Here is a 25295-nt window from a genome sequence, read left to right on the forward strand (position 1 = left end):
CTCCATACAGAATCATTGGTCCCATATAATGCTTGATACAGTATATGATGAGCTCCACATAATGCTACAGTATATGTTGTTCACCATGGATGAAGCTCCAGTGTCTTATGGGCCCAAATAATGCACCATATATAATGGGCCCCATTTCTAATGCTCCATTGTATAATGGGCCCTGTAAATGCTGCTCCAGTGACTGATGTCCACCTTTGGAATGCTCCAGTGTATGGTGGGCCCCAGATATCATTCTCCAGAGTATCGTGCTCCCCAAAAATTGCTCCCAACCTTTAAAACAATTAAATAAGTCTCCTTGCTAAGGAATCCCTGAACTCTGGACTCCTTATCGTCCCTATCTTCCATCTCTCTGCACTTGGACTGTTTAGGCAGAGGGCTTACAGACGTGATGTCATCGCTCCCTTTGACCAGAATGTCACTGTCAGGAAAAGTGTTTGGTTTCTGGGGGCAGTATGGTTGCAAAGCTGAACCTTAAAGGAATGTCCAGAAGGGCACGACCAGGAGTGGAGCCTGCGGCTTAATTGGACTCAACACGGGCAACCTCAACCATGCCATCCACAAAAAAGCTGCACAGATGGCAAGCTTAATTCCGTTAACGAGCGAGACTCAGGCATGCCTCCGTGGTCCGTGTCCAGATTACTAGAGGGACACCCGAGGCTCTGGCACGTGAGATCGGCCAACAACAGGTCTGTCATGCCCTTACATGTCCGGGGCTGCACGCGTGCTACAATGAAAGGACCAGTGTTGTGAGTTCCTTTTCACCTTCACCATTGAGGTCTGATGAACTCCCTCTTCTGGTGAAGGAAGGTAGTGAGGCTGATTACCAAGCACCTGAGCAGAATGATGATGACTGGGTGACTGGAATTGCTGACTGGATATAAGGCAGCTGACGCCCATCTGCCTTGCGGGTGATTTCTCTGAGGGATTCTTGGAGACCAGTCTGATTCCTGCTCCTCAAAAGCTAAGTTTTTCTTCTCTGCTTTTTGCATTTGTGTTTTGGTTTTGTTTTGCCCTGTTTTTCTGGATTTCTGCCTTTCCCTGCTGGGTGAGCTGAATTCCTTTTTGCTCTGTCTTCAGAAAATACCTGAGTACTGATATAGTCTTTTTGAAGCCTAGCGTCTTCAGGGCTTTTTTCCCTATCAGTCTGTTGGCCCTTGTTTTGAGAGGGTATTGGAGGATTGCAGACAGCAGCTTTTCTTTCCTGTCCTTTTTAGTTAGCTTGGGCTCCAATATTTGCTCAGCCTATCTTTCTATCCGTGTGAGTGCTTTTTCATCTTGCTTCACCGTCATTATATGTTGGGGGCTGCCTATTGCTTTGGGGTCTGCTCTGGGGCAGTTTAGATTTCCCTTTCTGTCTTCAGGCTATGTAGTTCTCCGGCTGTGATCGAGGGGTCTAGGGCACCGTAGGAACCCCCCACGGCTACTGCTAGTTGTTGTTGTTAGGTTCAGGGGTCTGCAATCCGATAGCTGCCAACTTCTCTGGTTTTCTGGACTTAGCTAGTATTTCTGTTTTTGCCTCCTACGGTGACTCATTCATAACAGAATCACCCGCCATACCGCAGATCCTAGGGTACTCAATAGCAGGAAAGAATTGTAAAAAAAAAAAAAAAAAGTGTGTATATTTTTTCCTCTATATCTCTGAGGCCATAGGGGGAATTTTTTTTCTCTCAATGGAGATAAAGCAATTGTCTGATCATGTGGAGCAGCTCGCTGCAGAAGTGCGGGGAATTTCCACCTACCTTGCTCATTCACATGCTGCTGAACCAAAGATCCCTACTCCTGATGTGTTTTTTGGGGATAGGTCTAAATTTTTAAATTTCAAAAATAATTGTAAATTATTTTTTGCCTTGAAGCCTAACTCGTCAGGGAGCTCCGCGCAGCAGGTTAAAATTGTCATCTCTTTGCTGCGTGGCGATCCCCAGGATTGGGCGTTTTCTTTGAAACCAGATGATCCTATTCTGACTAAGGTGAACGCATTTTTTCAAGCTTTGGGGTTGTTGTATGACGAATCTAATGCTATTGATCAGGCTGAAAGGACCCTGTTGGCATTGAGCAAGGGTCGAGATTCTGCAGAATTGTACTGTCAAAACTTCCGAAAGTGGGCGGTCCTTACTACCTGGAATGATAATGCCTTGGCAGCTCTCTTTCAGAAGGGTTTGTCAGAAGCCGTAAAAGATACTATGGTGGGATTTCCTGTTCCCTCTGGTCTTGACGATTCTATGTCATTAGCCATTCAGGTTGAATAGCGTTTACGTGAACGCAGGACTGCACGAGAGGTGTTGCCACCTGTTGAACAAGTGTCTGAACCTATGCAATGTGATAGAGTTTTGTCCAGAGAGCAACATCAGGAGTTCAGAAGGCGTAATAAGCTGTGTTTTTTTTTTGTGGAGATGCCTCGCATATTATTTCTGTCTGTGCTAAACGAGAGAAACGTTTTGCACACACGTTTTCTGTGGGTGGTGTTCAACCTAAGTTTCTTCTGGCAATTACTCTGATCTGCTCCCTGTCCACATTTTCCGCCAAGGCTTTTGTGGATTCGGGAGCAGCCCTGAACCTAATGGACTTGGATTTTGCTAAACGTTGTGGATTTCCGATGACACCTCTGCGGACACCTATCCCTTTGAGGGGATTGATGCTACTCCTTTGGCGAAAAATAAACCTCAGTTTTGGACCCAGGTGGTAATGCGGGTCGCCCCAGACCATCAAGAAAATTGCAGATTTTTGGTGTTGCATAATTTGCATGATACCATTGTTCTGGGGTTTCCCTGGTTGCAAATTCATAATCCAGTTTTGGATTGGAAATCTGTGTCTGTGGTGAGTTGGGGTTGTCGGTGTGCCCTTAGTGAGGCTCCGGTTTTTTCCACCTCTCCTCAGTCGCATGATGTTCCTGACTATTTGGCAGACTTTTATGATGTATTTAGTGAGAATGAGTTTGCGTCTTTGCCTCCTCATAGGAGTTATGACTGTGCAATTGAGCTGAGCCCGGGGTGTAAATTTCCCAAGGGTCGGCTCTTCAATTTATCTGTACCCGAGCATGAGGCTATGCGATCCTATATTAAGGAGGCGTTGGAGAAGGGTCATATTAGACCATTCTCTTCACCCTTAGGTGCCGGTTTTTTTTTCGTGGCCAAAAAGGATGGTTCAATAAGGCCTTGCATTGATTATCGTGCCCTCAACAAAATTACTATTAAATATCAGTATCCGTTACCCCTGATTTTGGATCTATTCTCCAGAGTTAAAGGTGCTTGCTGGTTTACCAAGCTTGACCTCAGGGGGGCGCATAATCTTATCCGCATTAAGCATGGGGATGAATGGAAGATGGCATTTAATACTCCGGAGGGACATTTTGAGTACCTGGTGATGCCTTTTGGGCTCACTAATGCCCCTTCTGTCTTCCAGTGCTTCATGAACGACATTTTCCGAGACTTTGTGGATACATTTTTGATTATCTATCTGGATGATATTTTGATCTTCTCCAAGGATTGGGATTCTCATGTGGAACATGTTCGGACTGTGTTCCGGATCTTGAGGGAGAATTCCCTGTATGTCAAAGGATCGAAATGCCTTTTTGGGGTACAGAGGATTTCATTTCTGGGATTTATTTTGTCTCTGTCAACTATTGAAATGGACCCGGCCAAGGTACAGGCCATTTATGATTGGGTTCAGCCCACTTCTTTGAAGGCCCTCCAGAAGTTTTTGGGTTTTGCTAATTTTTATCGGAAATTTATAGCAAAATTTTCTAGTATTGCCAAGCCATTGACTGATCTGACTAAGAAGGGTGCTGATGTGTTGAATTGGTCTCCAGAGGCTGTTTCTTCCTTTCAGGAGCTGAAGCGAAGATTCACTTCTGCCCCGGTTTTGCGGCAACCTGATGTCTCACTCCCGTTTCAGGTAGAGGTGGACGCTTCTGAGATTGGTGCAGGAGCTGTTTTGTCCCAAAAGGATCCTGTAACATCGAAAATGAATCCCTGTGCTTTCTTTTCCCGAAAGTTCTCTCCATCTGAACGTAACTATGATGTGGGGAATCGGGAACTGTTAGCCATGAAATGGGCAATTGAGGAGTGGAGACATTGGTTGGAGGGAGCTAAACACCAAGTCGTGGTCCTCACTGACCACAAGAATGTGATTTACCTGGAGTCGGCCAAACGCTTGAACCCTAGACAGGCTAGGTGGGCCTTGTTTTTTACACGTTTTGATTTTGTGGTCTCTTTTCTTCCTGGCACTAAGAATGTCAAGGCAGACGCCCTCTCTAGGAGCTTCTTTGCTGATTCTCCTGTGGTGACCAAGCCTGCTACCATCTTAGGCGAAGGGGTAGTTCTTTCGGCCATCTCGCCCGATTTGAGACGTGCTCTGGAAGAGTTCCAGGAGGACAAACTTGAGCCTTGTCCCAGTGGAAAGTTGTATGTTCCTGACCAGTGGAAGAAGAGAGTGATGTCTGAAGTTCATTGCTCTGCATTGGCTGGTCATCCAGGTATTTTTGGTACTAGAGATCTGGTGAGTCGGTCTTTTTGGTGGCCCGCCTTGTCTCGTCATGTCAGGAATTTTGTGCAGTCCTGTGGGACTTGCTCCCGGTCTAAACCTTGTTCTCGCTCTAGTGGCTTGTTGATGCCTTTGCCGGTCCCCAGGAGGCCATGGACCCATATTTCAATGGATTTCATCTCTGATATGCCTGTCTCTCAGAGAATGACTGTTATTTGGGTGATTTGTGATAGGTTCTCTAAGATGGTTCGTCTTGTACCAGTCCCTAAGTTGCCATCTTCCTCTGAGTTGGTGCCCCTGTTTTTGCAACAGGTGGTTCGCTTGCACGGGATTCCTGAGAAAATTGTATCTGACAGAGGAGTTCAGTTTGTGTCTAGATTTTGGAGGACTTTCTGTTCCAAGCTGGGAATTCAGTTGTCCTTCTCCTCTGCTTTTCACCCTCAGACCAATGGGCAGACAGAGAGAACAAACCAGACCTTGGAGTCGTATTTGAGATATTTTATTTCCGCTGATCAGGATGATTGGGTTTCATTTTTGCCCTTGGCCGAATTTGCTTTAAATAATAGAGCTAGTTCTGCCACTTTGATGTCACCTTTTTTTTGTAACTTTGGGTTTCATCCTTGATTTTCTTCAGGGCAGGTGGAGCCTTCTGCCTGCTCAGGTGTTGACACTGTGGTGGAGAGAATGCACCAGATCTGGGACCAAGTGGTGGATAAGTTATCTCTCTCCCAGGAAAAGGCCCAGCGGTTTTCCAACCGACATAGGACCATTGGTCCCCAATTTAAGGTTGGTGATATGGTTTGGTTATCATCAAAAAATATCGCTATGAAGGTGGCTTCTCCTAAGTTTAAGCCTAGATTTATTGGACCTTACAAGATTTTGGAGATTATTAATCAGGTCACTTTTCGTTTGGCTCTTCCTGTCACATTTAAAATTCATAATGTGTTTCATAAGTCCTTGTTGAAGAGGTTTGTTGAACCAGTTGTTCCTGGGGTGGCACCTCCGGACCCTGTATTAGTTGAAGGTAACATGGACTATGAGGTAAAGAAGATACTGGATTCCCATCTGGCTAGACGGAGACTCCAGTATTTGGTTAAGTGGAAGGGTTATGGTCAGGAAGATAATTCCTGGGTCTCTGCCTCTGATATTCATGCCAAAAGATTGGTGCGTGCCTTTCATCGGGCTCACCCTGATCGCCCTGGTGGCGTGGATGAGGGTTCGGTGACCCCTCCTCAAGGGGGAGGTACTGTTGTGAGTTCATTTTCCCCTTCACCATTGAGGTCTGATGAACTCCCTCTTCTGGTGAAGGAAGGTAGTGAGACTGATTACAAAGCACCTGAGCAGAATGATGATGACTGGGTGACTGGAATTGCTGACTGGATATAAGGCAGCTGACGCCCTTCTGCCTTGCAGGTGATTTCTCTGAGGGATTCTTGGAGACCAGTCTGATTCCTGCTCCTCAAATCTAAGTTTTTCTGCTCTGCTTTTTGCATTTGTGTTTTGGTTTTGTTTTGCCTTCTTTTTCTTTGGATTTCTGCCTTTCCCTGCTGGGTGAGCTGAATTCCTTTTTGCTCTGTCTTCAGAAAATACCTGAGTACTGATATAGTCTTTTTGAAGCCTAGTGTCTTCAGGGCTTATTTCCCTATCAGTCTGTTGGCCCTTGTTTTGAGAGGGTATTGGAGGATTGCAGACAGCAGCTTTTCTTTCCTGTCTTTTTTAGTTAGCTTGGGCCCCAACATTTGCTCAGCCTATCTTTCTATCCGTGTGAGTGCTTTTTCATCTTGCTTCACCGTCATTATATGTTGGGGGCTGCCTATTGCTTTGGGGTCTGCTCTGGGGCCGTTTAGATTTCCCTTTCTGTCTTTAGGCTATGTAGTTCTCCGGCTGTGATCGAGGGGTCTAGGGCACCGTAGGAACCCCCCACGGCTACTGCTAGTTGTTGTTAGGTTCAGGGGTCTGCAATCCGATAGCTGCCAACTTCTCTGGTTTTCTGGACTTAGCTAGTATTTCTGTTTTTGCCTCCTATGGTGATTCATTCATAGCAGACCAGCGTGTATCGCTTACAGGTGCGGATAACACGCTGAACCCCATTAGTGATGGGGATCTGGGATTACAATTCTTCCCCGTGAACAAGCATTTCCTAGTAAGTGCAGGTCAACCAGAATTAGGCCTAAACGGCATTCCAGAAAGAATGTGAAAAAATTAAGTGTCCAAACCACAGGTGCTGTAGCTTGCTTAACAGCTGGGCTCCTCTGCTGAGTAGCACACAGTTCTTACATAAACAGGCGGCATAGCTTGGTTCACGGGTGGCCAACTCTGCTGAGTAGCATGCACAGTTACTAGGCCCAAAGTATTAAGTGGTGTAAAAACTGGTTCTTTCATAAACAGGCGGCATAGCTCGGTTCATGGGTGGGCTCCTCTTCTGAGTAACAGACACAGTTACTAGGCCCAAAATGATTTTCAGGACAATATGCGGTAAAAAATTATTAGAAACACACACGGTGTAGCTCCTTCACAGGTGTACTACGCCGCTGGCTACCAGACACCGCTACAATGCCCTAAAACTGTCTATTATCATTGAAAACCATTATTAATGTGAAAAAAAGATACGCTTTTGTTTAACGAAACATTATCGAACAGCCGAATTTTAATTAAAGTGTTGTAGTTCGACGAATGGATCTAACACCGCCCAAAACAGCTAGAATTTGAACTTGGCCAACAGTTCCACTCAAACACCACTCATCTGTAATCAGGAGGCAGACTCAGACGGTCTCAGGCGCAGTATGGATTCAACAAGATTGCAGAAAGTTGAGAAAGGGTACAGCATCACCGGAAAACAGGTATATATAGCATAGTTTAAACATTTAAAATCTCCGTGTTTATTTCCGGAGTCCGACAAAGACCCTCACAGCCTCAGTATGGATTAGACAACAATCTAAAAAGTAGAAAAAAGGAAATGTTTTTGAAGCGTTCACCAGTATACACTGTTGGGGTATTTTTAAATCTTCATATATATTTCTGTCTCAGTAAGACAGTCCAGACTCTTCGCAAGAGGAAACGAGATGGATAAAAGTACAGACATAAAGTCAAGTGAATGCAGAAATTTAGGAATTGCTAATCATGGGAAAAACTCAAGGGAGAATTCTCAGAGGCGATGCTGACCCTCAATTACTTTGTGTGTGGAGACAGCAAAAACAGTTCTTTGTGAAGAAAGGGTTGCTGTACCGCAGTACCGTTGATCCCATCACCGTTGCTCATCTCCATCAAATTTTGATCACAGGGAGAGATGTAGACATGGTCCTTACTGCCTATCATGATCTGTCAGGTAACTTTGGAGTGCAAAAGACAGAAGCCACAGGCTGTAAGCGATTCTATTGGATTGGCATGAGAAGGCACATTTAAAAATGTGGGCAGGAATGTCACACGTCTGTGAGTAGGAAAACTGTGAAAGCTGATGATAAACAACAACTGCATCTCATTGTGAGTCGACGTCCACAAGAAATGGAAGCCATTGATCATCTGAAGCTAGAGCCCGGCCAGCAGGACAGGGCATAGCTATGCCTTAAAAATCATATATCCGTTCACCAAATTTGTAGTGGCAGTCCCAGGGAAGGATTTGACAGCCCAGACTACACAGCAAAGGAGCAGGGAGAGGTAAATATTGCAAATGCTGGGGCCCTGCCCAAGCAAGGGGGGGCCCACTCGTGGGCGTCGGTACTGGCACTGGGCCCCTCATAGTACGCCGGTGTGTCTGACAGCGGGTGTGCACCTCCACCGTCAGAGACACTTGATTGCACTATGAGGGACCCTGTGCCAGTGCCAGTGCCGGCCCCAAGAGTCGGCCCACCCACCTGTCCAGGGCAATGGCACTCGCACGGTTGCGTACGCTAGGTGGTGACCCCGACCATGGGGGGGGCAGCCCAGTTAGGGAGGTTTAAAAAATGGCATATGTTGATGTTGGACATTCAGCAGCTGCAAATGGAGGAATTGGAGAAGTCTGAGGAAGAGGAGAACATAAGCGAGCCATTTTTCTGGCAACCTATGTGTCATCAGGGGAAGGTGGGAAAAAATCCTTTGAAACCCATGCATGGTTCATTTTAATGAAGGTTAGATCATCAACATTTTGGGTCGACAGATGGGTCCTTTTTTCTGTCATGATTGAGCCAGCAGCACTGAAGACTCTTTCCGAACGCACACTAGCAGCAGGGCAAGCGAGCTCCTGTAAGGCATATTGTGCCAATTCAGGCCAGGCATCCAGTTTAGAGGCCTAATAATCAAAGGGGAATGACCTGTGAGGGAGAACATCAATATGGGACGAGAAGTAGTTTGTAACCATAGTTGACAACTGCTGTCTCCTGTCACTTTCAATCGATGCAGTATTACCAGTCGTGTGAGTGGGACTTGAAACATCAGTCCACAACATGGTCATGAAACCCCTGTCTCCAACACCACTTCTGATGTGTGCACCACAAACACCTCTTCCATGCTGCCCCCTACGGCTCGTTGGAGAACCAGTTAACCAGACTTGCTTGTTTGTTAGCCAATATTAGGTCAAGGTTCTCCTGTGGCATGATGTTTTGGAATTTGCCTTTATAGCGTGGATCCAGGATGCTGGCCAACCAGTAGTCATCATCGTTCATCAATTTGGCAATGCGGGGGTCCCTTTTTAGGATCTGCAAGGCATAATCTGACATGTGGGCCAATGTTCCAGGTGTCAATGATGCACTGCGAGTGCTGGGTGGAGGAGCACTTTCTGGCAAATTCACATCCCTCCAGTCACGCACAAACCCTGTACCTGATCTTGCCATGCCAACATTTTCTCTTGCCCCGTGAGAAGCATCCTCCTCCCCAAAATAATCATCCCCATCATCATCCTCCTCCTCCTCCTCGTCCAGGAGAGGTCCCGGAGCAGACAATGGCTGACTGTCATCAAGGCTTCCCTCCTCCTCTTCCGCATCCTCCTCGGCTGCAGACGCCTGCTCCTTAATGTGCATCAAAGTTTGCATGAGCAGACGCATAAGTGAGATGCTCATGCTTATGATGGCGTCGTCTGCACTTACCAGTCGTGTGCATTCCTCAAAACACTGAAGGACTTTACAGAGGTCTTTCAGCTTCGACCACTGCACACCCGACAACTCCATGTCTGCCCTCAAAGTGCCTGGCAGTGTATCCTCCCACAAATGCATTACAGCCTGCCTCTGTTCGCACAGCCTCTCAACCATGTGCAGGGTGGAGTTCCACCTTGTTGCAATGTCAATAATTAGGCGGTGCTTGGGAAGTTGGAGCAATCGCTGCAGCTTCTGCATACGACTGGAGTGTACGGGCGACCAGCGGATGTGCGAGCACTAGTGTTGAGCATTCCGATACTGCAAATATCGGGTATCGGCCGATATTCGCTGTATCAGAATTCCTATACTGAGTACCGATATTTTTTCAATATCGAATACTGGAATCGGAAGTTCACATAATGCAATGAGCCACTGTTGTGGCTGTGATTGGCTGCTGAAATGATGTAATCATGATGCGCGGTCTGTGCGCATCATGATGTGCGGTCAGTGCGGGCCTGCCCGGGGTCTGTGCCGGCTGCCGGAGGTCTGTGCGGGCCTGCCGGGGGTCTGTGCCGACTGCCGGGGGTCTGTGCCAGCTGCTGGCGGTCTGTACGGGCCTGCCGGGGGTCTGTGCCAGCTGCCAGGGGGGTCTGTGCCGGCTCCCGGCGGTCTGTACGGGCCTGCAGATGGTCTGTGCCGGCTACCGGGGGTCTGTGACGGCTGCCGGCGGTCTGTACGGGCCTGCCGGGGGTCTGTGCCAGCTGCCAGGGGGGTCTGTGCCGGCTCCCGGCGGTCTGTACGGGCCTGCAGATGGTCTGTGCCGGCTACCGGGGGTCTGTGCCGGCTGCTGGCGGTCTGTACGGGCCTGCCGGGGGTCTGTGCCAGCTGCCAGGGGGGTCTGTGCCGGCTCCCGGCGGTCTGTACGGGCCTGCAGATGGTCTGTGCCGGCTACCGGGGGTCTGTGCCGGCTGCCGGCGGTCTGTACGGGCCTGCCGGGGGTCTGTGCCAAATGCCGGGGGTCTGTGCCGGCGGTCTGTACGGGCCTGCCGGGAGTCTGTGCCGGCTGCCGGGGGTCTGTGCCGGCTGCCGGCGGTCTGTACGGGCCTGCAGAGTGTCTGTGCCGGCTACTGGGGGTCTGTGCCGGCTGCCGGCGGTCTGTACGGGTCTGCCGGTGGTCTGTGTGTGTGTGCAGGCATCGCCCGATGGGACTACAAGTCCCATCGGGCTATGCCGGCTACAATGACATTGATTGACACACTAGCCAATGATGGGACAGTAGTAGTCCCATCATCCGGCTAATGTGTCGAATGTAAAAAAAAAAATACTACATGCATACTACATACATACATACATACAACATACATACAACATACATACTTCATATATACTACATTCAAACAACATAAATACATACTACATACATACTTCATATATGCTACATTCATACAGCATACATACATACTACATTTATACTACATTCAAACAGCATACAGACATACTACATATATACTACATATATACTACATTCATACAGCATACATTCATACTGCATACATACTACATATATACTACATTCATACAACATACTACATACATACTACATATATACACCATTCATACATACATACATACTACATATATACTACATATATACTACATTCATACAACATACATACTTACTACATACATACTACATATATACAACATTCATACAACATACATACATACTACATACATACTACATATATACAACATTCATACATACTACATACATACTACATACTACATACATACTACATTCATACAACATAAATACTACATACATACTACATATATACAACATTCATGCATACATACATACATATATACTACATGCATACTACATTCATACAACATGCATACTACATACATACTATATATATACTACATTCATACAGCATACATACTACATACATAAAACATGCTACAGATATACTACATACATACTACATATACACTACATTCATACAACATACATACATACTAAATACATACTACATATATACAACATTCATACATACATACATACTACATATATACTACATTCATACAACATACATACTACATACATACTACATATATACTACATTCATACAGCAAACATACTACATACATAAAACATTCTACAGATATACTACATACATACTACATATATGCTACATTCATACAGTATACATACATACTACATATATACTACATTCATACAGCATACATACATACTACATACATACATACAACATGCATAAAACATGCTATAGATATACTACATACATACTACATATTTACTACATTCATACAACATGCATACATACTACATACATACTACATATATACAACATTCATACATACATACTACATACATAATACATACAGTATATACTACATATATACTACATTCATAAAACATACATACTACATATATACTACATTCATACAGCATGCATACATACATACTACATACATACATACAACATACAAAAACATGCTGCATATATACTACATACATACTACATACATACTACATACAATACATTCATACATTCATACAATACATACATATAGACATACAGTACATATAACATAGAGTACATACTCACCATCACTTATCACCTTGATCCCCGAAGCCAGTGTCATCTGTGAAAAAAATATGAAAAAAAAACACCAAATACTCCTTGTTCTGCAGAAATCCCCAAGTGTCCCACGACGATCTCCCGTGGAGAACAGCAGCATCAGCTGATGCGACCATTCTCTAGGGGCTCCAGGAATCCAATGACGGGAGGTAGGTATCCGTCCACACTGTATTCCTCCGCCACTGTAAAAAAATAGTCCCTAGTCTCACTTTATGGCAAAAGCTGAATGGGAACTTTCTCACACAGCAATGCCAAAAGTGAGATGGTCGCATCAGCTGATGCTGCTGTTCTCCATGGGAGATTGTCGTGGGACACGCGTGGGACACTCGTGGCAAGTAATAGTGAGTATGTACTCTATGTTATATGTACTGTATGTCTATATGTATGTATTGTATGAATGTATGAATGTATTGTATGTAGTATGTATGTAGTATGTATGTAGTATATCTGTAGCATGTTTTATGTATGTTTTATGTATGTATGTAGTATGTATGTTGCATGAATGTAGTATATATGTAGTATGTATGTAGTATGTATGTATGTTGTATTAATGTTGTATATATGTAGTATGTATGTAGTATGTATGTATGCTGTATGAATGTAGTTTATATGTAGTATGTATGTATGCTGTATAAATGTAGTATATATGTAGTATGTATGTAGTATGTATGTATGTTGTATGAATGTTGTATATATGTAGTATCTATGTGGTATGTATGTATGCTGTATGAATGTAGTATGTATGTAGTATGTATGTAGTACATAGGTATGTTGTATGAATGTTGTATGTATGTAGTATGTAGTATGTATGTATGCTGTATGAATGTAGTATATATGTAGTATGTATGTATGTTATATGAATGTAGTATATATGAAGTATGTATGTAGTATGTAGTATGTATGTTGTATGAATGTTGTATGTATGTTGTGTGTATGTTGTATGTATGTAGTACGTAGTATGTTTGTGTTTTACATTCAACACATTAGCCGGATGATGGGACTACTACTGTCCCATCATTGGCTAATGTGTCAATTACTGTAATTGTAGCAGGCATCGCCCGATGGGACTTGTAGCCCCATTGGACGATGCCTGCACACACACACAGACCCCCGGCAGGCCCGTACAGACCCCTGGCAGCCCGCACAGACCCCCGGCAGCCGGCACAGACCCCCGCAGTCCCATACAGACCCCCGGCAGCCGGCACAGACCCCCGGCAGGCCCGTACAGACCGCCGGCAGCCGGCACAGACCCCCGTTAGGCCTGTACAGACCCCCGAGAGGCCCGCACAGAGCCCACCCGCACAAATAGACATGCACAGTGTCCACCCATGCACCGCCCACACTCTTCCCTCCTCCTGAACTGGATGTACAAGGAAAGAAAGGTTTTTTTTAAATCCAATATTTCTGTCCCATTGACTTGAATGGGACTTCCGGTATCGGCTTCGGCGATACCCGATACTTTTTGTGTATCGGGCCGATCCAATCCGATCCGATATTTCTGGATATTGGATGGTATCGCTCAACACTAGCGAGCACAGTCTTCGGACCTTCTGGAGCAGGCCTGTTAACTCCGGATAATTGTTGAGGAAGCACTGCACCACCAGTTTCAAGGTGTGAGCCAGGCAAGGTATGTGTCGGAGTTTTGAAAGGGCTATGGCTGCCACAAAATTCTGGCCGTTATCACTAACTATCTTGCCTGCCTCAATATGTAGACTGCCCAGCCATGACTTGGTTTGTCGCTGCAAGTAGTCAGCCAGTACCTCTGCGGTGTGTCTGTTGTCACCCAAACACATCATCTTCAACACAGCCTGCTGACACTTACCACTAGCTGTTCGATAGTGGGACACCGAGTGTGCAACACTGGCAGCTGCGGATGGAGTGCTCGTGCGACTGCGCTCTGTAGACGAGCTTTCGCTTCTGGAGGAGGAGGATCGAACGCCTACAGCCAGGTGTTTCCTATACCGTGGGCTAGGCAGCACTGTCCCATCGCCGCTGTCCCCTGTGGACACTGCATCCACCACATTAACCCAGTGCGCAGTGATGGACACGTAACGGCCCTGGCCATGCCTACTGGACCATGCATCTGTTGTGAGGTGCACCTTTCCACTCACTGAATGCTTGAGTGCATGGACAATGCGGTATTTCACATGCAGGTGGAGGGCTGGGATGGCTTTGCGAGAAAAGAAGTGGCGACTCGGTAGGTCATAGCATGGTACTGCGTAGGCCATGAGTTCGCGGAAAGCTTTGCTTTCAACCAACCGGTAGGGCATCATCTCTAACGAGATTAGTTTGGCAATGTGGGCGTTCAAACCCAGTGTACGCGGATGAGAGGATGAGTACTTTCTTGTTCTACTCATAGTCTCTGGTAGGGTGAGCTGGACTTGAAAGCTGCATATGGTGGAACTAGCGGTGGACATGTTGGACTGAGAGAGGGTTGATGATGTTGATGGAGTTGGTGTTCTTTCTGATGGCCTAGATTCAGTCTTTCGTAGCAATAACATTGTGATTCCCTGACTGCTTTGGCCTTGCGACGACACCTCAACATTTGCTGCTGGTGGTGTGCTAACCGGTGGGCTTACAGTGGGGGAAACAATGTAGCGTTGCTGACTACCTTCATTGGGAGCAGTTGCACATAGGGTACGTGAGGTTTGGTAGTCCGTCCACGCTTGCAAGTGTATGGTGGTTAAATGTTTAAGCATGCAACCGGTATTCAAATTTCTCAGATTTTTCCCTTGGCTAAAGGTCTTTGCGCACTTCTTACAGATAACTTTTGCCTGATCATTAGGATTTTGTTCAAAAAAGTGCCACACTGCACTCTTCCTACTATGGAAGACATTTTGAGGCCTTGCACGCTGTGCTAATTTGACAGTCTGGCCTAGAGGTCCTGCAACTCTTTTGGCTTTTGTAACCCATTTTTGGACTGCTCCGGGCCTGCCAGATAGCAGCTGTTGTGATGTCGATGCCTGCTGCGGATGCTCCTACTCCTCTTCGGAGCTATTGGCAGCGGCACCCTCTTCCCCCAATGGATGCCAATCTGGGTCATGCATCACCTCCTCTTCAATGTCATGTGCACCTTCCTCTGTGTCACCATGTAGGGTGGTATAGTGTGCGGGAAGGGGCACCTGAGTTTCATCAGGGTCAGATTCTGGCTCAGTACACTGCGAGAACAATGTAGTGCTCTGAGTGAATGTACCAGCAGATAAATCTAGCAGTGGCTGTGCATCAGTGCACTCCATGTCAGATTCTTCTTAGACTGGGTAATTTACGATTTGACTTGATAAGCAAGGCATGGTATGTGAAAGGATCTCCATGGAGTAATCTGTAGTGTGGCCTGCCGCATCCTTTACTTTTGGTAGGGGTGAAGGACACAAGGAAAGGTGTGGTTCCTGACCATGAGCCTCCAATGACAACTCAGTGCTTTTATTTTTTTAACGTTCAGAAGAAGAGGCGATAGAGCTGGAGGTTGTGTCAGCAATGTAAGCCAAAACTTGTTCCTGAAGTTCCGGCTTTAAAAGCGGTTTACCTACTCCCAGAAAAGGGAGCCTTCGAGGCCTTGTGGAGCCAGACGATGACGCAGGCTCAACACCTCCTGCATTAGGTGCTATAGTGCTTTTGCCACTACCAGCAGATCCACCACCAACACCAATACCATCATTACCAGCTGGCAACCCTGCCCACTTCCACGGCCTCTTCCAACACACTTCCTTATTTTTGGGAAAAAGTACCCAAAATACCACCAGCAATATTGTACTGTAAAACAAGGTACAAGGTGTATATAGTATTGGGGAGAATTTGAATCTCCCTACAGACTTGAGGACACTGAACTTTTATCTCAGGCCCAGTGTAGATTACACCTCAATATAACAGGCTGAAATTGGATGGTGTATAAAATGTCTGTGTAGGACTGGGGAGAATTTGAATCTCCCTACAGACTTGAGGACACTGAACTTTTATCTCAGGCCCAGTGTAGATTACACCTTAATATAACAGGCTGAAATTGGATGGTGTATAAAATGTCTATATAGGACTGGGGAGAATTTGAATCTCCCTAGAGATTTTAGCAAGCTGACAATGATGCTCTCAGTCCCAAGTATGGCAGCAGGCAGCCTAATAAGCAGGACTGCTGCACGCAAAAGTGTGGAAAAATGAACGCTTGGTAACTGGGCAAAAAAGAGGATGAAAAGTATTTTTGCTTTTAAAAAAGCAGTTTGCACAGCAGTGTGCAAACAGCAATGCAGCTATCAGGAACCTTATAAGGCAGCCTAATAACCAACAGAGCTGAATGCACCAAAATATAGCCTCCCCTTGCACTGCACACTAACTGGTGTGTTGTATAGGCAAAATCGCTAGCAGCAGAAGTTTTTTGTATCTTCTTCCCTGCCTAACGCTCTCCCTACAGAATCAGCAGCAGCAGCAGCTCTCCCTATTCTGAGATCAGCAGAAATAAGATGGCGGTCGGCGTGCACGCCCTTTTACGGCCCCTGTGACGCCACACAAAGCAAGCCAATCACTTGCATACCCTTCTCAAAGATGGTGGTCTCCGCTGCCTATGTCATCGCGTTGCCCACAGTGTGCGTCCTCCATCATTGGCTGAAAAAGGGCACTGGAAGCATCTTTTGAAACGTGACTTTGGCGCCATGGTCGCCGACCTCATTGCCGACCTCATGCTATGGTCAGGTTTCGTTTCATGAAAACCGACTTTTGCGAAAGTCGGCGACTTTTGAAATTGACCGACCCATTTCGCTCAACTCTAGTTCCAATTGAATTAAACATGAAAGCAGCCAAGTACAAAATTATCCTGAATGAAAACCTGTTTCAGAGTGCTCTGGATCTCTGACTTGGCCGAAGGTTCACCTTCCAACAAGACAATGACCCTAAGCACACAGCTAAAATAAGGAGTGGCTTCAGAGCAACTCTGTGACCATAGTTGATTGGCCCATCCAGAGCCCTGACCTAAACCCAACTGAACATCTCTGGAGAGACCTGAAAATGGTTGTCCACCAATGTTCACCATCCAACCTGAGGGAACTGGAGAGGATCTGCAAGGAAGAATGGCAGAGAATACCCAAATCCAGGTGTGAAAAACTTGTTGCATCATTCTCAAGAAGACTCATGGCTGTACTAGCTCAAAAAAGTGCTTCTTAAGGGTCTGAATACTTATGGCCATGTGATATTTCAGTTTTTCTTTTTAAATAAATTTGCAAAAATTTCTACATATCTTTTTTTTCAGTCAAGATGGGGTGCAAAGTGTACATTAATGAGAAAAAAAAGAACTTTTTTGAATTTACCAAATGGCTACAATGAACCAAAGAGTGAAATATTTAAAGTGATCTGAATACTTTCTGTACCACAGTTGTTCTGTCAATGCAGAAAGTATTCACCAAAATGGGAAAAATAAATGTTATAACAGCAAAGACTAGAGGCAGCAGAGAGAAGTTTAGAAACTTATTACTGAAGGTTTTCCATGCAGGAAGTGTCTGAATTCTAAACATGAAAAGAATTACCACATCAGAAGAAACAAGATAGAAATGCCAGTTTATGAGTAATTGTGATACACTGATAGAGTAGCTTGCAAATCTGCAAGTGGGCAAACAAGGGCTACTGCAGGGTACCCGTACCCAGAGATAGGACCATGAGACGGACACATTTGCCAGTACTACACATGTGCAATTGTCTGCCTGCAGCTAATCTGAAATATGAGCATAGCAGTTAACAGAAACAGTTGAGGTCAAGAAAAGGTCTGGAAGATCAAGCAAAATTTCAGTGAGAGCTGCTATTAGGATTGCTAGAGAGGCAAATCAGAACCCCCACTTGACTGCAAAAGACTTTCAGAAAAATTTAGCAGACTCTGGAATTTTGGTACACTGTTCTACTGTTTAAAGACACATTCACATGTATTGACTTCATGGAAGAGTCATTAGATGTAAACCTGTCTGGGATCCTCACGGTAAAATTCAGTGGCAAAAGTATGCAAAACAACATCTAAACAAACCTGATGCATTTTGCAAACAAGTCCTGTGGACTGATGAAGTTAAAATAGAACTCTTTGGCCACAATGATCAAAGGTATGTGTGGAGAAAGAAAGGGCACAGAATTTCAGGAAAAGAACGTCTCACCAACCATTAAGCATGGAGTGGCTCAATCATGCTCTGGGGTTTGTTTTGCAGAAAAATGGCAAGGGGAATATTTCACGGGTAGAGGGAAGAATGGATTCAATGAAATTTCAACAAATTCTTGATGCAAACGTGACACCATCTGTAAAAAAAAGCTTAAGTTGAAAAGAGGATGACTTCTACAAATGGATAATCATCCTAAACACATGTCAAAATCCAAAGTAGATTATCTAAAAAGGCATAAGCTAAAGCTTTTATAATGGGACTCACAGTTCCTTGATCTGAATATCATAGAAAATCTGTGGCTAGACCTCAAAATAACTGTAACGAATGGAAGCGGAGGCAGAGATGGTGAAGTTCACATTTGTTTTTATTTTTTAAGTGGAACCTCGGGACCACGGCCCGGGGGGCTCTGAAGGGGGCGTGACTAGTGAGCCCTGGGCACCCGTAGTAAAGTCCCTCAGGCAGGGCCAGAATGGAATACCCGGAGGACACAGGTGCTACCTCCAGTTAGACCCCGAACACGTGGCAGTTGTCCCAGTGGGACCAAAAGGGATAACAAAAGTTACAGCAGAGTCCGTAATGCGCTGGGTCCTGGATCCGGTTAGTTGGTAAGGAGTCGGTTCCAGTGACCTTCACACAGTCCTTGGACTTGGATGGCTGTAGGCGGAACGGAATGGCTTAGGCCCAGATGGTTGCTGATATAACCAGGTAACACAGGATACTGATATGCTGTGGAAACAGAGAGCATTAGACAATGCACATAAACTGCAGCTGCAGTGCAGACAGGTTAACATGAGAACCGGATGTAGCAATGATAGATACTCATTGCTCCGGTGCTCTCCCCACGAGAGGCCAGAAATAGCAGCCAGTGCGCTGCCATTGGTTGATTGCATTTTTTGAATAATGCACGCCGCCCCTTTAAGAAGGCAAGAGAGCGGGCGGGCGTGCCCTAATAGCCTTAGCTACAGATCTCCTCACAGGATGCCAGGAGGAGGAGGCAGGAGGGAGGACAGAATGCTGAGCAGCAGCATGAGAGGCTCGAGGTGAGTGCCCAGAACGGAGAGCAGCGGCAGGCCTGGATGCAGTGCCAGGACGGGGGCCAGGTGTAACAGCGGCAGACCTGGGCGCAACGCCAGGACAGGGACCGGGTGTAACAGTATCCCCCTCTTTACACCCCCTCTTCTTCAAGCCTGCGTAGAAACGTTTAAGGAGAAGAGGAGACTGGATGTTCTCTCTAGGCTCCCAACATCTCTCCTCAGGGCCAAAACCCTTCCAGTCCACCAGGTAGTAGGTCTTACCCCTTACTTTTTTTATCTCCAGGATATGTTTTACCTCAAAAACATCATCCTCCGAGACAGGGTCAGGAGTGGTACCCGGATCCTTAAAGAAGGGACTCAAAACTACTGGTTTGAGGAGAGAAACATGAAAGGAGTTAGGCACACATAGGGAAGTGGGCAACTTCAGCTTGTACGAGACTGGATTGATCTGTCTCAAGATCTCAAATGGTCCAATGAACCGGGAACCCAATTTGTAGGATGGCATCTTTAACCGGATATACTTAGAAGAGAGCCATACCTTGTCTCCGGGACGAAAGATAGGCGCATCCAAACGTCTCTTGTCCGCATGCCTTTTCATATGCTGGGAGGCTTTCTCCAGAGCAGTTTTGGTATCCCTCCAGACCTTAGAAAAATCTTGGGAGAAAGTATCGGCAGCTGGAACGCCAGATGATCCGGAGATGGGAAGAGGTTTTCCGAGTTGATTTGTCCTCTCCACTTGTCCTTTGGACTGGGGATGGTATGCTGAGGAAAAATCCAGTTAAATTCTTCCCAGTTTACAAAGAATCTTGAGGTGAACTGGACTCCTCTGTCGGACACGATGTGGAGAGGGAAACCATGGAGACAGAAGATGTGCCGGATGAACAGGTCCGCCAACTCAGGAGCAGTTGGAAGACCGGGTAGTGGAACGAAGTGAGACATTTTAGAGAAGTGATCCACCACTACCCACACCACAGAACAGCCAGATGAGATCGGGAGATCTGTGATGAAATCCATCGTGATATGCTTCCAGGGGACAGACGGAATTGGAAGAGGCTGAAGCCTACCTGCAGCTAGATGCTTGGCCATCTTGTTGCGAGCACAGGAAGGACAGGCTGTGACGTACTCCAGAATGTCCTTAGCCATGGCAGGCCACCAGTAGTACAGGGAGATAAGTTGCAGAGTCTTTCTCTGGCTGGCGTGACTAGCCAACTTGGACGAGTGACCCCACCGAAGGACACGAGTACGCTCAGAAGCTGACACAAAAGTCTTCCCAGAATGCAGCCGGGCAAGATCAGTAGAAGCGACCGCGACTAACCTTGAGGGTTCAATGATGTGTTGCGGTTCTTCTTCTTGATCAGGAGGTAGAAAGGCTCTGGAAAGTGTGTCTGCTTTGACATTTTTGTCAGCTGGGCGAAAATGAAGAACAAAGTTACAATGAGCAAAAAACAAAGCCCAGCGGGCTTGACGAGGATTCAGCCTCTGTGCAGTTTGGAGGTAAGCAAGGTTTTTGTGATCGGTGTATATGACTACCTGATGAAGAGCTCCTTCTAGAAGATGCCTCCACTCCTGCAGAGCTAATTTGATAGCCAACAATTCCCGATCTCCAACAGAATAATTCCTCTCTGTGGAAGAAAAAACCTTGGAAAAAAACCACAGGAATGCATTCGCCCGGAGGACGATTTCTGGGTTAGTACAGCTCCCACACCTACTGAAGAGGCATCGATCTCAAGAAAAAATTGTTCATTGGAGTTAGGACGATGAAGAACAGGTGCAACAGCAAAGGCCTTTTTGAGAGAAACAAAGGCCTCCTCAGCCTCAGGAGGCCAATCCTTCGAATTTGTACCTTTCCGGGTTAGAGCTGAGATGGGCACCACTCGGGTGGAGAAGTTAGGAATGAATTGCCTGTAGTAGTTGGTGAAGCCCAGGAATCGCTGTATGGCCTTCAACCCAGACGGACTCGGCCACTTGAGTACAGCTGATAACTTCTCTGGATCCATTTTTAATCCTGTGGAGGAAACAATGTAACCGAGGAAAGGCAAAGAGGATTGTTCAAAGAGGCACTTTTCAAACTTGGCGTACATTCTGTTCTCCCTGAGCCTCTGTAAGACCAGGCGCACTTGTCTGCGATGCGAGACCAAGTCAGTAGAAAAAAATCAGAATGTCGTCTAGGTAGACAACAACACAGGTGTAAAGCAGATCCCTGAAAATGTCATTGACGAACTCTTGGAAAACAGCGAGAGCATTGCTTAGACCAAACGGCATTACCAGGTAATCGTAGTGGCCATCACGAGTATTGAAGGCTGTTTTCCATTCGTCTCCATCTCTGATTCGAATCAAATTGCAAGCCCCTCTGAGATCCAGCTTGGTGAAGATCCTGGCCCCTCGGAGATGGTCAAACAGTTCTGAAATTACAGGCAAAGGGTACCTGTAATTTACCGTGTTCTGGTTCAGTCCTCGGTAGTCGATACAGGGCTGCAGGGATCCGTCCTTTTTCTTCACGAAGAAGCCTGCTCCTGCCGGTGATGATGATTTTCGGATGAACCCTCTGGCCAAGTTCTGCTGGATGCAGTCCGACATAGCCTGAATCTCTGCCTGGGAAAGAGGGTAAACTCTCCCACGGGGAGGAGATGTTCCAGGAAGAAGGTCTATTGGACAGTCATACGACCAGTGGGGAGGAAGTTTTTCAGCCTCCTTTTTCCCGAAGACATCCGAGAAGGACCAGTAAGCGGATGGTAATCCAGGCAGGGTAGCAGGTTGGACCGGGGGTGAAGCTGGTTCAATCCGGGTTAAACAACGGTCCGAGCAGGAATCTCCCCAACATAGAATTTCGCCTGTTCTCCAATTAATGACTGGTTCATGTTTCTGAAACCAAGGCAAACCTAGAAGCAAGGGGTGAGACAAACCAGGGTACACATAAAAATGGAGTCTTTCAGAATGCATAAGACCTACCCGGAGTTCCACTGGCTCAGTCTGGAACTGGACGGGTTAGGTGAGAGGCTGGCCATCGACAGCGGTTAACCGCAACAGGTTGGGAAGAGCCTGAACTGGTAAGTGGTAGCGATCCACAAGCGTCTGCTGGATAAAGCTTCCAGCGGCTTCGGAGTCCAACATACAGAGTCCTGAAAATTTTATTGCTCCGCAGGTCACTGAGACTGAGATCTGCAACGAAGGACAGGAACGTTCTCTACCTAGGGTGGCCTCTCCTACCAAGCCTAGGCACAGGAGTTTTCTGGCTTCTTTGGACAGGAGCGGATCAGGTGTTCGGAACTACCACAGTACAGACAGCTTCCATTTTTGCGACGCGCCTCCTGGCGGCGGCTGGCCAGACTTACTCGATCTACCTCCATAGCTTCGGGAGAAGAGGATGAGGTAGACATCTTGGAAGAATTAGAGTCCAGGTGGTAGGACCTCCTGTCACACTTAATCTCCATGGAACGCTCCTGAAAATACAGGTCAATCCGGGTCGCCAAGGAAATCAGGTCATCCAAGAGGGTAGGCCTGTCCCGTCCCACCAGCTCATCCTTAATTTTTCCAGACAGGCCCTCCCAGAAGGTAGCCAGCAAGGCCTCATTGTTCCAGGATAACTCAGACGAGAGGGTACGGAACTGAACAGCATACTGAGCCACCGTGAGGGTTCCTTGACGTAAGCGAAGCAGGGCAGAAGCGGTCGACGTGACCTGGCCAGGTTCATCAAAGGTCCTGCGAAACGTTTCTAGGAAAGATTGAAGATCATTAACCAGCGGGTCTCCTCTCTCCCATAACGGATTCAGCCAGGCGAGAGCCTCTCCTGCTGGATGTGACATAATGAATCCCACTTTGGCACGGTCAGAAGCAAACATATGCCCCAATATTTCGAAGTGTAGGGTACACTGATTGAGAAAACCCTGACACTGAGTGGGATCACCATGGAAGCGGGTAGGAGCCACCAGGTGAGGGCCCTTGCTTGTCATGACAGCAGGTACCTGGGTGTTGCTAGGTGAATCAGGAGCAGCCGGGTTCTGCAGAGAATCCATGCGGGTGGACAGGTTACATAGATACATCATGATCTTATCCTGTTGATCTCTTAAACGGGTCACGTCTTGCACAACTCCAACGTCGGAGGCCTCTTGGGTCCAGCGGATTCCATGGCCGGAGCAATCTGTAACAAATGGAAGCGGAGGCAGAGATGGTGAAGTTCACATTTGTTTTTATTTTTTAAGTGGAACCTCAGGACCACGGTCTGGGGGACTCCAAAGGGGGCGTGACTAGTGAGCCCCGGGCACCCATAGTAAAGCCCCTCAGGCAGGGCCAGAAGAATGGAAAACCCGGAGGACACAGGTGCTACTTCCAGTTAGACCCTGAACACGTGGCAGCTGTCCCAGCGGGACCAAAAGGGATAACAAAAGTTACAGCAGAGCCCGTAATGCGCTGGGTCCTGGATCCGGTTAGTTGGTAAGGAGTCGGTTCCAGTGACCTTCACACTGTCCTTGGACTCGAATAGCTGTAGGCATAACGGGATGATTTAGGCCCAGATGGTTGCTGATATAACCAGGTAACACAGGATACTGATATGCTGTGGAAACAGAGAGCATTAGACAATGCACAAAGACTTCAGCTGCAGTGCAGACAGGTTAGCGTGAGAACCGGATGTAGCAATGATAGATACTCGTTGCTCCGGCGCTCTCCCTATGGAGGAGAGGCCAGAAATAGCAGCCAGTGCGCTGCCATTGGTTGATTGCATTTTTTGAATAATGCACGCCGCCCCTTTAAGAAGGCAAGAGAGCGGGCGGGCGTGCCCTAATAGTCTTAGCTACAGATCTCCTTTCAGGACACCAGGAGGAGGAGGCAGGAGGGAGGACAGAATGCTGAGCAGCAGCATGAGAGTGTCCAGAACGGAGAGCAGCGGCAGGCCTGGATGCAGCGCCAGGACGGGGGCCAGGTGTAACAGCGGCAGACATGGGCACAGCGCCAGAACGGGGACCAGGTGTAACAATAGCAGTGCATGCAAGACGACCCAGGAATTTCACAGAACTGGAAGAATTTTCCAAGAAGGAATTGAAGAAAATCCTTCAAACAAGAATTGATAGACTTGTCTGGCTACAAAAAACATTTACAAGCTGTGATACTTTCAAAAGGGGATGCTACTAAGTAGTAACCAATTATTGAGAAACAAAAGTCCCATAAATAAAGGGTATGAGGGAGACAAGGGACAACCCAGCTCCAACACCCTAAACGCAAGCTCAAAACATACAATTATTAGGAGAAGAAACACAAGAGCACGCAATAAATTCCATATAGAAAAATATAAATTTTTATTAAATAGATAACAACAATATAAAATGGATAGCAGAAGATGTGCTCATGGATAATTAGGACAGTAGATCCCATGTACCGACCAAGTCCCCCCAGATGGAAAACAAAGTGAGTATGTATCAAGATCCTCAGATCATATCATAGATCAACGTACCACCCCAGCAGATATAAAATACATAATCAAGGTAGCGGTGACTGATAATGCCAGTGCCAATACACGCTAACAGCGAAAATCAAAATGCTGGTGGAAGTAGGAGAAGGAAAACCAAGTGGGTATGTGTCATGGCCCTCAGGTCATGTCACAGATCAAACTACCACCCCAGCAGATATAGAGTAAATAATCATGGAAGCGGTGACCGATAATACCAGTGCCAATACACACTGCCAATGAAGATCAAAGTGCTGATAAAGATAGTGGATCAAGTAGGTAACAACTCAACAGGGAGGGGAAGAGGAAGGAATCCAATAGTGGGGCCTCCGACGCGCGTTTCGCGACGTCCCCCGCCGCTTTATCAAGGAGGAAAGTGAAGCGGCGGGGGACGTCGCGAAACGCGCGTCGGAGGCCCCACTACTGGATTCCTTCCTCTTCCCCTCCCTGGTGAGTTGTTACCTACTTGATCCACTATCTTTACCAGCACTTTG

This window comes from Dendrobates tinctorius, unplaced genomic scaffold (assembly GCF_039654945.1).
Source record: "Dendrobates tinctorius isolate UK_male_01 unplaced genomic scaffold, ASM3965494v1 ptg000039l, whole genome shotgun sequence".
Taxonomy (NCBI): Eukaryota; Metazoa; Chordata; class Amphibia; order Anura; family Dendrobatidae; genus Dendrobates; species Dendrobates tinctorius.